The 10,351-nt window shown below is 45.5% G+C and overlaps 1 long non-coding RNA gene across 1 annotated transcript; it reads left to right on the top strand.

Annotated features, from left to right (window-relative positions):
* The first annotated feature begins 7,417 nt into the window (after nucleotides 1-7,417).
* Nucleotides 7,418-8,475, top strand: LOC124688577. The gene is made up of 2 exons (XR_006998566.1): nucleotides 7,418-7,999; nucleotides 8,131-8,475. It is a non-coding gene; the product is annotated as an uncharacterized LOC124688577 (long non-coding RNA).
* The last annotated feature ends 1,876 nt before the right edge of the window (nucleotides 8,476-10,351 follow it).

Here is a 10,351-nt window from a genome sequence, read left to right as displayed (position 1 = left end):
AGAGGTAAGACTCCGAACTTCCCCTGTGTTGCCGCCCCCACATGCATACCACTGATGCAAGCCCGGAACACCAAGCAGATCCCTCGGCATCACGTTGACTCGAACCTCCTTTAGTCAGTCCACCAATCCGGCCTTCATGATATTCCTTCTTCTGACTTCACCACGGAACAAAAAGTCACCAGATGTCAACACAGAATATAGCTTCGCGGCGCTCCCTCCGGAACCAAACGGTCGGAATAAAAACATGGGTGCGCGCGATGAAATACCACCCGATCCAGCAAACTGCAGGCAAAATATGCACTGTTCCATTCGCCGGCGGAGCTTTCCGGAACTCATCTCTCCAGCCAGATCAAAGCAAACTGACCTCCGGTAGATCTTCATCTTCGCTTGCGAGAAACCCGAGGACCGCCACCAAAAACAAAGCAAGACCAGCAGCCCCCACGCCACCAGTCCCACCTGCCGGATCACCAGGGAAGAAGACAGTGGCGCGGATCATGCGTACCACCGCTGAACTGTCACCGGGGGCAGAGGCCGCCAATGCTCCACCGAATCCTCCATGGCTACCGACGGAGAGCATCAAGCCCCGGCCAAGTAGCCGTGCCACCCGGCTTCCTCCACCGGCGCTTCATCACCTCCCATGGAATGCCACCGTGGAAACCCTCTCCTCCCCTCGTCGTTCGACGGAAGGGGCGCCGCCACCACCGCCGTGGCCGAGGCCGGGGCCAGGGCTGTGGCCGGGCCGGGGCCGAAGCCGGGGACACGGCCAAGGCCGGGGCCGAGGCCGAGGCCGGTAGCAGCGGCGGCTGAGGTGCGGCGATCCGGGAGCGGCTGCTCGGAGCGGGGCGGGTATATCCTCCGCCGCCGCCCGGAAGGGGGGCGGGGGAGGAGGAGGCGGCAGCTACACAAAACTAGCTACACAAAACATTTATGATGTGAGAGTAAAAACACATAAAGCTAGCAGGAATTACACCGTGCTAGTTCAAATGATTAGTGGGCTTACTCTAGTGTGTAACGTGTGAGGAGGCCGTACCAGGTGGCAAGTGAAAGTGATCAGGAGTGACTTCTAAGCAAATACTAGCAGATATATATACTACCTCACGTAGATTCCCTGTTGGTTATGCCTTGGATCTATTTGTTCATAGTAGATGCTAAGACCATGACATAAGATCGGTAAGCAACACATCTTCTCTAGTGTCCCCAGAATAATGTTCCTATCTCGTATGGCTCCTCTCTAGAAGAAACATACACTTTCTCAAATGATTGTGTGATGGTTAGACATAGCCTTCATTAACTCCTTGATTGCTCATGAACCATGGCATGTGGATTTTAATCATCAAGTTCTTTATTTTAATACCTCGTTTACTTATGTATAGGTAGATACGAGAGATGTGGGTTGCACACAAATTAACTCTGAGCGCGTAAGTGTAGCATTGTTGTTACCCAGAAGGCTAGAAGAAATCCTGAAATTAACTCTGATTGGCTCGTGCATGGAGGTTGCCTTCGACCACCTGCTGCGACCTCGCGTCCTCGCCCTAATTTCCCTTGTCGAGTGACAGCGATCCACCATTGCCCCCGTCTTCCCCCATCTGGAACTGCAAGCGTGGACTACAGCGAAGCTGCTGCGCACGCGATTCCTCGAGTCCAGTCCAAAGTAGAAACTCCCTGAGAGAGACTCCTACTACCTGACCTCTCATGCAGGAACCTAAACGCAAGAAACATGTGCGGCGCAGCGAGCCACGAGATGCGCGTCGGAGCGGCTCCGACGTAACGTCCGACGGCGCCACCACGGCGGCGTCCACGAGGACCCGGAAGCGCCACGCACACGCGCGCGCCAGCCACGGCGGGTCGACGTCTGGATGCAACGGGTCTGGGAAGAAAGACAATCCAGCAACATTCATGGGCTCATGGCACCAGTACGCAGATCGGCCTGCCCATTGGATGGACCTGTTCCTCTTCGTTTTCCCGTCTTTGCCAAAAGCTGGCGCGACAAATCTGCGCCACTGCTCCTGAAAGGGATCGGGGATAGCTAGAAGACCGTCGCATCGGCATCGGGCTACAGCGAAATTCATGTGTGGCAAATCATGCAGCGTTACCGATGGACGAACAGATTAGATCAATCGATGGTCCAATCAGGCCAGCAGGGATAGAGCCGCCGCACCAGCAGCGCCATGGAGGATCTGGATGCATCTGTCGTCAGGGCCAGTGTGAGATCCAATCAAACTGTGGTCGTTCGCTGCTAGTGGCGTCTTAACTAGGCTTAGCCAAGGCGCGAGCTAGATACTCATTAGTCAATCTGCATCTAGGGTGCATTATTGTTGGCCATGTTCTCCTCCGGGGAGGAAGCTTTACATTGAGTGGGCAATGGGCATTAGCTAAGGTGTCGCTCTCGTGCAAGAAGAACGCTGGGCTTGGCAATGGCGAACAATTCAAGATGCCAGGGTCTCTTATGTCGAATTACAGACAGGATAAGGAGGGATGTTTGTGCATAATTGCATAGAGGAAGGTGTCCACATTGGCTGCGTCTAACCGAACAAGGAATTTGTATCGGCTTGTTTTTATATCAGATCCTACTGATCTGGAACAAGTAGAAGCTAGGCATTGAAGGAGGAGTGGGTCTCCCTCCTTCATGAACACTAAATGATAAATCCCTACAAGTATGTTTAAGGAGGAGAGAAAAATAAGCAAACAAGCATGTGTTCAGTGTGCTCTCTCTTCTTCCGTATAGGATTGGCCCAGACTCTGCAAGTTCACATATGCTTTACTGGTTATCCCATCCAACTGTGCTAAGATAAAATATGGTATAGAAAAATAAGCAATCGAATAATTAGTACATTCTAAAAGAAACACAAAACAAAGTAACACCCTCTGGATAGAAACTCTAGGCGCCGCAAGAAATTTTTGAGCGAAACCTCAGCCCATTAGTGCTTCCCATTCCCAGCATATAGCTGCCTCCTGACCTCTCCTACGGCCTCGCCGGTGGGTGAGCGAGGGGTGCCTCCGATCAATGGGCAGGGAAGTTTTCCTATGTGGCTACTGTTTCTCCCGTAGTGGCAGTAGCGGTGGTAGCAGAATAACGAGTCATTTGATTTCTTTCCCGGATTTTGTTTCACGAGCATCATCAAATCTGTCAAAGAATCAGGATCCATCCCTTGTACGAGTCATCATATCTCAGCCTCATAGGTTTATTTATTTTGGTTTCTACGGTTTCTCGTAGGGAGGGTGGGGTGTTGTCTTTGAGGCCTTTGCTGCTCCATGGTGGCAATGCCGATTGTTGTTTGGATCGTCGGTGCAACCGCGGTGGTATTATATAGCATGGGTTGTATTACATGGTGTACAAAGTTGTAGATGATGGTTTTGCTGATTCCCGTTAATCTTCTCTTTGGTTTGTCCGTTGATTCACTAGTAGAAAATCTCTCATCAGTACCGGTTCTAGAGGGGCTTTAGTACCGGTTAAGCAACCGGTATTAATTATCCGGCACTAAAGCCCCAAACCCTTTCGTACCGGTTGCTTACGAACCGGTATAAATGCATTGTATCCCTTGTTTGACTGCCCTGAAATGTTACCAAGAGCAGGCCAATCATTGATGGTTACAAATAACAACGCTCGTAGGTTAAATTCCTTTTGTTCGTGCTCATCCCACACAGGTACACCTTCGTCACGCCACAACTCTAAAAGTTCTTCAACCAATGGCCTCAGGTACACATCAATGTCGTTGCCTGGTTGCTTCGGGCCCTGGATGAGCACTGGCATCATAATGAACTTCCGCTTCATGCACAACCAAGGAGGAAGGTTATAGATACATAGAGTCACTGGCCAGGTGCTATGACTGGAGCTCTGCTCCCCGAAAGGATTAAAGCCATCTGTACTTAGACCAAATCTTAAGTTCCTTGCGTCATCTGAAAATGGCTTGAACTCTATGTCGATTTTTCTCCACCGCGACCCGTCGGCGGGGTGTCTCAAGCATCACATCTTTCTTACGGTCCTCTTTGTGCCATCGCAACAACTTGGCATGCTCTTTGTTCTGGAACAAACGTTTCAACCGTGGTATTATAGGAGCATACCACATCACCTTCGCGAGAACCCTCTTCCCGGGGGTGGACTCACCCTCAACATCGCCAGGGTCATCTCGCCCGATCTTATACCTCAATGCACTACATACCGGGCATGCATTCAAATTCTCGTACTCCCCGCGGTAGAGGATGCGATCATTGATGCATGCATGTATCTTCCGCACCTCTAATCCTAGAGGGCGAGACAACCTTCTTTGCTTCGTACGTGCTAGAGGGCAACACGTTCTCCCCTGGAAGCATCTTCTTTATTATTTTCAGCAACTTTTCAAATCCCTTGTCGAAGTACCATTCTCTGCCTTCCACTCGCAGCAATTCCAGCGTGGTACCCAGCTTTTTCCGACCATTTTCGCAATTTGGGTACAACAGTTTGTTGTGATCCTCTAACATTTTCTCCAACTTCAACCTCTCCTTTTCATTTCCGCAGTTCATCTTCGCATCAAGAATGGCCCGACCCAAATCGTCATCCGGGTCATCAAAAATCGGCTCATCGAAAATGAGCTCTTCTTCAGCTTCGTCTTCCCCCATTCTACTACCACCGTCTTCAGTGAATAAGGGATAGTTGTCACTATCCTCTTCTTCTTCGTTATCTTCCAATATAACCCCTCTTTCTCCGTGCTTGGTCCAACAATTATAGCTGGGCATGAAACCATTCTCCAGCAGGTGGACCTGAAGGGTCTTCGAGGTAGAGTAATCCTTCATATTCTTACAGGAACTACATGGACAATACATGAAACCATTCGACCGCCTGTTTGCCTCAGCCACGTTGAGAAAATAATGCATGCCGGTAATGAACTCGGGATGGCACCGGTCACCGTACATCCATTGTCGACTCATCTGCATTTTATATATATCAAAAATCATTAAGTACACAACATCATGGATATATGAGTGACCAACTTAATTAATATTCAAGTTCATCACATAAAACTAAGTTTTTTTATAAAAAAGAAGAGGCTCACCGAGGTTGTACCGTGCCGGCTAGGGGACGACGCTGGCGATCGACAGCGGTAAGGACGGGGATGATACTAATTAAAACCTACAAAAAATACCATAATTTCAGCTCAAATTGCATATAAAAAAATAAAATCACTAACTTAGGCATTTAATCGAACACCTTGCTTGCACTACAAAAATAGTACGAGTTAAAACTACCAAAGAACTGAGCTAAATTAGGAACGCCGGAAGGAAGGATGATATTGCTAACACTTGGATAGATGTATGCCGTTAATCTTGTTAAGATGGTGGAGAAAAATAAAGATTATTGGAGTGTGAGAGGTGGAGAAAAATTTAGAGTGTGAGGAAGAAGAGAAAAATGAGAGCCAAGGGGCTCGGGAAGGGATCTGGGCGATTTGATATAGCTGGGTACCCTTTGGTACCGGTTCGTGTTACGAACCGGTACCAAAGGTCCAGCCCGGGCCCCACCACGCGTCTGAATTTTGGCCGAAGACCTTTCGTACCGGTTCCTAACACGAACCGGTACGAAAGCTCCTCACGAACCGGTACCAAATCTCCTCGCCCGCCAGAGCCATTGAACCGGTATAGATGACCCCATTGGTACCGGTTCGTAAGAGAACCGGTACCAATGGCTTAGATGGATGAGAGGTTTTCTACTAGTGATTGCTTCTCTCGCGGCATGAAGAATGTTGAAAGCTTTGTCATCGGAATATGAAGGCATGGAATTGTTGTTATTCAGCCCGTATTACCAAGTTCGGTGTTGCCATGGAGTTGAAAATTCAAGCATAATAATTAATACTCCCTCCGTCCATAAAAAATATCTTAGATTTAAAGTTGGATGTATGTAACACTAAACTTTAATGGACAGAGGTAGTATGTTCTTAGCATTCTGTGTTCTACTCTTTCACTATCAATATCATACAGTTACTTGCCCCAAGAAATAAAAACACAAAATGGGACCGGAAAGAGAAGAGAAGAACACAACAACTAATCTGCTGGAAGTATATGACACATAAGAATGATTCTAAATTTGGTGCTACACTTACTACAATAGACTTTCCAGTAGCTGGGCTTTGCCTTGTAGTGTTTGTTATGATGCACGTGTGGTTGCCCCTCTGGGGCTCTGGGTACCATGCATGCATGCAGTGCAATGAAGTGGAGGAAGCAGGACAATGGCATATGCACGCCGGGTGGGTATTACGTTCTTGAGGACCACGCTTAATTGATCGATGCTCTTAGCTCTGTCCCGGTCGTCTCGTAGAGACCAGCTACTCGTCGCAATGACCGTGGTATGGGCTCATTTCAGAACGGCCTGATAACTTACATATGCCGGGGAACAGAGATCATGCTACGGGATCACCGGCTTCGTGTACCAAAAATCAAGGACGCTGTCCGAGAATTGCAGCTGTATGGTGTCAAAGCTGTCGTACGTTCTCGTAAAGGTCAACCAAGCTTCATAGGCAGCTAGCCGCTAGCGTCAAGTGTACAAACCTAACACACGTGCGCTTCGATGACGCGCTGCTTGTAACTTTGCTACTATCTTCAAGGCGAAAATCTAATACCTCTAGTCGAGCGATGACAGTGCTGGTGTATTGTTCCCTTCTTGATAGCATCGTTTTTGGAGAGTCTGTATTTCATGTGTTGTCACGGTGGTGTGGTTGTATTGCTGTTGCTAGGTCTAGAATGTTGTAGCGGGACTTTTATTTCTTACTTTTTCTTTACTTTTTTTTCGCTCTGTGCATCCGTACTACCACTAGGATATGACATTGTTGCAGAGGCTAGGTGTAATTGGTATCTTTTGATATTAATATATTCTCTTTATCTAAAAAAACTTTGGTACAAGTCTACAAGACAACACATGATCGGACCGGGAATCGCTGGCTGGACGAGGGCGCCAGCGACTCTGTTTCCGTGCTGGTTTGGAAGGGGGAAAGCACGGATCACGAATCAACTAATGGCCAGAGCAGCAATGGCTTGGTTCTCTCGGAACATGCTTCGGTTATACAACAACATTACCTGCTTTTGTGAAAGTGAGCCCAATTGTGACGGCCATCCGAAAACCAAGCTTCATTAGAAATGAGCCGAGACAGACCGCAATAAGTAACCACCAGCTACACTCTCAAAGCTTATTACACAAATTGTCTCTGAAGCTGGTGACCGCTCGGCCGCTACCACATCTTCTCTTTCTTAATAGATGGCCCCATTTTGCTGCTCCCACAATGAGCCACGTCACCGGTTAAAAATTTACAATGTAGTCACCAGCCGCACACCCGATAGCGGCAGACGAACCACATGCCCGTCGTCGCGACGCGCACACACACACGACGCGAGCACCTGGCCCGATGGCCCAACGCGCGTGGACCAGGTCCCGTGCTGGCCAGGCAACGCACAATGGGCCGACACTGGCCTAGATGTCAACATGGCATATCTTCCAATCCTGCACGCAAATCTCGCCTGCTGATCTTCACCACTTCTCTGCCATCACTTAATGGAATTTATGAGCCGGAGACCCTTCATCGCCCTTCCACAAATGAACGTGAAACGGACATAATCTCAACAGTCAACCGCTTTCATGGCCATAAAATTGTGGAAGAAACCGAAGTACAGTAGGCGTCAGCGGTCTTTGCCTTTAAATACCTCTACTGATTTCCATTGTTTACCAGCGCAAGTACGCGCCCCTGCTCTACGTCGTTGGGCTCAAGTTTGGTGAATTATCTCTCTTAGCCTGGTGACTTTTGAAATGATCAATTTGATCACATGAAAGTCTAGAATTATGGAAGGTATTTGATTTAATCGCGCACTAACCATTTATCTGTCAGATTACAATCTCCATCTCCATCAGGCGTTGGGTACTATCAGTGTTCATCTCACGATCTCACCCATGGAGAAGCTGCTCCTACTCTCCCCTACAGAATCTCTGGTTTTCTTATGCAGCCGAATCACTCCAGCCCGTTAGATGTGTCTGACCATCCAGGTGATCTGCTCTCTATCCTTTTGACCAACTCTTCATTAGATAACTTATTTTGGATATCCAACTTAATTTGTTTTTGAAATGATGACTTATTATATTATCTCATTTGCTAATAAACAATCATCACTTGGCAGCCATATAAACATCACTGTATGCTACCTTTACAAAGTTGCACGGTCAGCTTCTTCCCGTCCCGCTTTATCTGCAAACTGCAGTTGCACAAGAAGCTCAAGGTAGTATTGGGATCTCAAGTAGTTATTCTTTAAGAAGTACTCATGGGAGCTTGTGGGGAGGTGCTCAATTTCAGAATTTCAAGCTACTTGGACTGTCGACTAATTCCTCTCATCTTGGTGCAAATTTTCCTTCTGGATAATTTATGAAAGGCTCCTGCTTGGATTTGCTTTCGTGATGTGAGCTAGAAGAACTACTTCTTTAATTCTCCTTTTTCAGGAGCCATAAAGAATACAATTGATTTTTTTCGGGGTATTTGGTGTATTCTGCATAGAAAGACTTCTCAAGATGCATATGGATGATTCCTTTAAAACAGATGTATATTCATGCCAAGCATGAGCCGTAATTTGCAGACTCCATACAACATATAAGCATGCAGCCAACAAAAGCATGGTGATTTGTAGCAAAAAAATGTAGCAGTTTACTATTTATGTTAATTATAGAATGTTTTTCCTTATTATAAAGATCAGTTTATGTTATGTTCCTGATAAGTTTGTGTGTGTGTGTGTAGTTAACGCTAGAAGCATGAATATTTTTAGTTTTTTTGTTAGACTTTTATTTTGGTATGTAATATTAGACTTTGGAGTTACAAGTATTGTAAGTCAAAGATATCACTGGTGTTGCCGGAAAGGATCTTATGCGATTCAGATGCAGGTTTTGGGAGAATCTTTTTGACTTGGCCATTAGTAATTCAATACTTCATTTCATTGTGTGCAGGGCGAAACAAAGAACTCTGCAGAAATTTCCAATTAGAATGAGATATGTATTTACATAATTTAAACTTAATATGAACCTATTGAACAGATTCTTATTTTTTCTCTGTTAGCATGGGTAGTGCTCTTAATTATGTAGTTACGCTCACTTGAACAACACGAGCCCCACATGTTATTTAATATAGCTGACATGCTCTATTATTTCTTATGTTTCATTTTCAATTTTATATCAAACCATTATGTGCAATACAATGTATCCGACCATTTCCGCAGCAACGCGCGGGGTTTCATCTAGTTCAATGACGACCCAGGCGTTGTTGCACGTCATACTCCATCGTCCTAAAACACCTTCTACTCTTCCACATTCACCGGGTGGGTCAGTTCTGCCGTGACAGCGAAGAAGAGTAGATAGGATGCCCCCCATGGTATCAGTGGGTTCAATCGGTCTCGGTGCCGCCCAAAAGATGATACAAAATAATTCTTTGTTCAATGGAACGTTATTTTTAGCCAATGCACAAACTGGAAAGACGTTTTTTGATTTCTAGTAAATATGGCTGTGCACTGTAACAAGAAAGAAAAAGAATCAATATACTCTGACTTTGAAAGTGTCCCTTCTTCTGTGTAAATACCATTAGTCATCTTCCTTTTATAACAATACCAACAGAAACAAGTTAGGAGGTTAGGTTCATCAAGATTTTGGTTTTACACTCATTGAAAATATTTTGCATTTCACTCTATTTTTAATCCTCCTACTTGTTCTAACGACCAGCTCTCCTATCAAAAAGAAACAATGGCTACTTAATATTCAAATTTCCAATCGAGTTTCCTTCCATCATCGACATCCTAAGTAATTAAGGCATCCAAGGGGAGATCTGTAATATATATATGGCAACATTGCCGTGCCAATATTCACTGTAATATGTTGAGCCAACCTGAATTATAATGAGATAGGCCTCTGCATAATTTAATCGACAGAATGCATTATTTACTCCATCAACTATATCTTATATCCTATTTGTGCTTATAGTCTTTCATACGAGGTCAATAATTTTTTAACTCGATGGAAATATTTGTGTTTTAAATTATTCAAATGAGTGGTACAAGAGACAAGAGTTATTTGCTACCTATTTAGTCCTGTAAAATAGCTACGGGTGCGAGGAATTTTAAACGTAATAGATCTGTCTAAGTACTAAGACCATCTTATTTTAGAAACTGATGAGCATGTCAATTAAGAAGAAGGAATGGACAAGCATGAATCAAATATGTTTTAACAACACGTTTTTAGGAGTTGGTGAAATCGAGGTAGACAAAATAAAAGCTTTTCGTTATGGATTACATTAAGCGATGTTATTTAAATAACAAGTGGCTCACTGTAACTTGTAAGCCACATTTCACTACAGAAAAAATGATC

This window comes from Lolium rigidum, chromosome 2 (assembly GCF_022539505.1).
Source record: "Lolium rigidum isolate FL_2022 chromosome 2, APGP_CSIRO_Lrig_0.1, whole genome shotgun sequence".
NCBI lineage: Eukaryota > Viridiplantae > Streptophyta > Magnoliopsida > Poales > Poaceae > Lolium > Lolium rigidum.
Note: the sequence above shows the minus strand (reverse complement) of the source record. Positions and strands in the feature narration are given on the sequence as shown.